At 44.0% G+C, this 4,401-nt stretch overlaps 1 pseudogene; it reads left to right on the top strand.

Moving 5' to 3' along the window:
- The first annotated feature begins 1,615 nt into the window (after positions 1-1,615).
- On the top strand, positions 1,616-2,350 carry LOC148038763 (uncharacterized; annotated as a pseudogene).
- The last annotated feature ends 2,051 nt before the right edge of the window (positions 2,351-4,401 follow it).

Raw genomic sequence — 4,401 nt, 5'->3', positions numbered from 1 at the left:
TCTATCTCCTCTTGCATTTTGTGTCTTTTCTCCTCTTCTTCTTGTTGTATCACCCATTCTCTATAGCCCTGCTCCACTTCTAATTTCTTTCTCCTTTCTTCCTCCTCTTCCTTCATCTACATGTTCCTCCATATTGACTCCAGCATGCCTGACATACCATCTAATTGTCTTTCTAGTCCGGCCACCTTCTCCTCTTGGGCCACTCTCCATGCTTGCCCCCTACTCTTCTTTCTCTCCTCCAGTGTTGGGAGTGTGACGTTCGCCCTTTCGTCCTCCATGTGGGTGGTGGTGGTGTCGACGTGGGGAAGCCGCATTTCGCCTGTGGTGGTATGGGTCGTGCCGCGGGGAAGCCGTGCCACGTCTTCAGACGGTGGGATGTCGAGGTTGGGGCGTCACGCCGGCGGGGCGACGTGTCGGGGGGCGATGCGACGTGGGGCGTCGCGACGTGGGGTGACACGATGCGGGGCATGGCACTGTGGGTCGTTACAACTTCGATCTCTTTGGGGCACTGGATCTTTCCTCCTGCTTCCGTGAGCACTCCTTCACTCCGAGCAAGAGTTGCTCTGATACCAAGTGTGATAAACCTGCACTCGTTACGCACTCAACACGGCACAGAAAGGTAACACGATATATGAGCTCAAGGTATACTCTTGTATTATTCAATCCAAAAAGCGGGACAACATAGACACATCCCAGGACTACACCCTCGTGACGCCGCACATAAGAGGGTTCACCACTGGGTATAGGGAATCACACGTAGAGTGGAAACAAGGCAGGGCTTTGAGTCACTACTACTCCCTATATAGGTGCAATCGGTAGCAACAGCATGGTATAGCTACAAAGCCCTTACACCCCCCACCCGCCCCCCCGCCCCCCCCCACCCCCCCCCCCCCCCCCCCCCCGTGCCCAAATGTTGAGAATTTGACAAGCCAGCATTTGCAAGCCTATTAACAATAATGATTTGACATAAACGGCTTGATTTTTTATGTTGAGAGATCCCAACGTTAGAAAATCAAACTAATAGCTTCAATGTTTGAATACTCTAACGTTCTTTGTAGCACTATAAAGGAAACCCTTTCCTTTGTCGTCACACATTTCTTCTTCTTTCTCTTGAAGTTTCCCTTGGAGTTTACAAAGCTTGGTGTTAGTCACTTGAAGGTAAAGCATGCCACCATACGTGGATCATTTCCAAAACATATTTAATTTTTTTCTTTACCTTCTTGAAAATATATTCTTATGTTTATAGGTGCAAGGGCAAGTGCACATGTGACATGAAGGTACCTTTACTTTTCAAACCCATATATCAAAGTGCATAAGTAGATATTGTTAATTGGCTCCCTTTTTTCTTTTATTTTTAGGTAATATGGACAAATGCCAATTTGATTCCCATGTTTATGGTGAAGAGAACACTATCTCTCAACCCATGTTCTCTCAAATCCACTTACTATCCCTTCTCAACCTCTCCTTTCTCCATGCCCCCCAATGGCTTCACCACCATGTTAACATTCCCCTCACCTACCTCCCCCTTCTTCTTTAGAACACCCCCCCCCCCCCCCCCAAAACACCTGGCTCCTAAACCACCAAGCTCTTCTCCTCAAGCACCTCTTCACAAACCATGGAGAATGGTCCTAGTCCGAACCCAATGACTTCTCAACCCTCCAAACCCCATGCTAAACCTTCAAAGAAGAAGGCCCTAGAGCTCGATAATGAAGTAACAAAATGTGCTTCATCAAAGAAGCAACGTACCACAAAGAAGAAAGGTGTAGTGGACCTCATCGATGATGATGACAATGACACCAAGGGGAAAGGCAACTGGAAGGATTTTTGGGTCGACCAACTCATTCATGTTCGAGGTGGCATGAATGAGGAATTTGGAAACCCCCAAAAACAAGGTGTGAACCTTTGGGCCAAAGTAGTGGACAAATTGTCTTCTAATTACCATGCCTTTGACAAAGACACTGAAGCATGTTGGAAAAAGTGGGTTGTAGTACTAGGTCAATACATGATTGATAAGGCTCATAATTTAGTGTCTAGAAACGATAGGCATCACACTTGCAAGTGGTATGATGTGGTGGATGAATACTATCATAATAGGGCATCCGTCAATTGTGTCTCCCATGTGGCATCTACCACCTCTAACCATAATGTGGGTGCTATGGGGTAGGAGACAACTATTGAGGGAGACTCTCAAGCAAACCAAAGCAAAGTTCAACCATCTTTGTCTTCATCTCATCGTACCACTCCTAAATGTGAAGATTCTTTGGTTGACATGGCCGAAATAGGTCGAGCACTTCTTGATCATCTCAAGGAGACCTCACTTCGACAAGAGGCTATAGAGAAAGGTGCCTAGATATCCTTGCACAATTCCAAGCTACCATGGCTGGATTTCTTCATCAAGCTAATAAATAAGTCAAAATGACTTGGAATGATTGAATCTTTATTAACGCATTAACTTGTCAATAGTTAGCTTATGCTATCAATGCCTGCTATTAAAAAAACACATAAGGGATTATTTAATCTCACTAATATATATCTGTGTATTGAAGACCTAATACAAGGGAATAATTCTTCTCACTAACATAGATGTGTGCATGCATGTTAAAATGGCAATCTCCAAAAAGACGGCCTTATTTTGTGCATGATTGTGCTCCTTGGCAATCACAGAACTTCTTGTACCTAGCCATATGCACATTGATGAGGCCGCACTACAAATGTGGTTGCATCTAATTTAGTGTATGGGCCGTTCAAGAAATGTTGCAAAGACAATAATCGTATGGAGGGCCATAAGCACAGAAAGGCTTGGGCTCATGCATGTCCACAACATTTTCTTGAACATTACTTGCTAGGTTCTTACTCGGCAAGTATGTTTAAGCGATGACTTCGCATCAGCAGAGAGACTTTTCATTACTTCTGTGGTAAGTTTGCTCCACAAATGGAAAAGAAAACTACTAATATGCGAGCCACTTTAAGTATTAGTACACGTGTTTGTCTTGCTCTTCATAGATTGGCCTCTGGCACATCATTAAAGGTCTTAGCAGATTTGCATGGGTGTGCAAAGAGCACTGCTTGTGGTATAGTCATGGACTTTTGTAAGGCCATCCTCAAATTGGGCTTAAGGGATGCATATATCAAGTGGCCATCTCAAGCTCGATTTGAGAAGTTAGCCAGGGAATTTGAGGCCTTGAGAGGTATCCGCTATGTTGTTGGAGCAATTGATGGCTCACATATTCCTATCATTGCTCCAAAGGAGAACCATGAAGATTACTTTAATTGTAAAGGATTCCATTCTATTCTCTTGCAATTAACAGTTGCAGCAAACTGTTCTATATGGAACTATGATGTGGAGTGGGCTGGGTCAATCTATGACTCCTTAAACTTCACAAGAACTGAGCTAGGTCAAAGATGCACTAGGGGTGAGTTGGGTAACTATTGTTTGGTAGGAGATTGTGCTTACCCAGCCCCCAATCATACATGTTAGTGCCCTTCAAAGGGTGCAAACAAGGCTTATCACACATGAATTATCATTGGAATTTCATTCAATCTAGCACTAGAATGCCAATGGAGCGAGCTTTTGGTATGTTAAAGGCAAGGTTTCACATATTATTGAAGTGATGTGACATGGATCTACACCATGTGCCAAAGCTCGTAGCTGCTTGTCTTGTGTTACATATAATATTTGCATATGCCATGATGACTCTTTTGACATGGAGTGGGTACATGAGGCTAAGGCAAACTTATAACTTGGTAGCTCAATGAAAGAGGATCAAAGGACATCAGCAAGCTCAATGGTTGAGATACAAGCAATTCATCCTATCCAAGCAGAAGATGCAATGGAGCGGTCACAAAGAGATGACGAAGGTGGTGGTGGAGCTATACCAAATGGCTTTGGTTTTGGGCCCGATCGGTTCAACAACATTGCAAGATCAATGTATAGATAATATTTTCAAACACATTGCACACTTGTGTCAAGTGAAAGAATCTTGAATCTTTTGCCACCATCGTGTGAACACAAGGGCGGCGGAAAATTAAAAAAATTTTCTTCCGCTTATGTCATGTGAGCTTAAGGCCAGCGGTAAGGATACTTTGGGATATTTTCCACCCGGAAATGCATACCCCAACCATCAACTTCCACCGCCCCCGTCTGAACCTACCCTTATACAAGTGCTTGTGTGGCGCAACCACACGCATACAAGACACAGGGAAGAAGGAGAGAGAAAACCTTCGTGAAGAGAGTAGAAGGCACACGAATATTGCATGTGGCATAGGAGGTATGAGAAGTTCTTTCTTAATTTGTATTTTAATTCATTTAATTTGATTTTTTTAAAGTGATTTTTTCTTTTCCTTGGAGGGGGGGGGGGTGTAAACACTAAGAGCCAAGTCACACCTAGGGGGAGTGGGTGG

This window comes from Lygodium microphyllum, chromosome 3 (assembly GCF_053477565.2).
Source record: "Lygodium microphyllum isolate KBCC chromosome 3, Lygodium_microphyllum_v1.1.10, whole genome shotgun sequence".
Taxonomy (NCBI): Eukaryota; Viridiplantae; Streptophyta; class Polypodiopsida; order Schizaeales; family Lygodiaceae; genus Lygodium; species Lygodium microphyllum.
The sequence above is the reverse complement of the archived record's forward strand: the minus strand, read 5'-3'. Positions and strand labels throughout refer to the sequence as shown.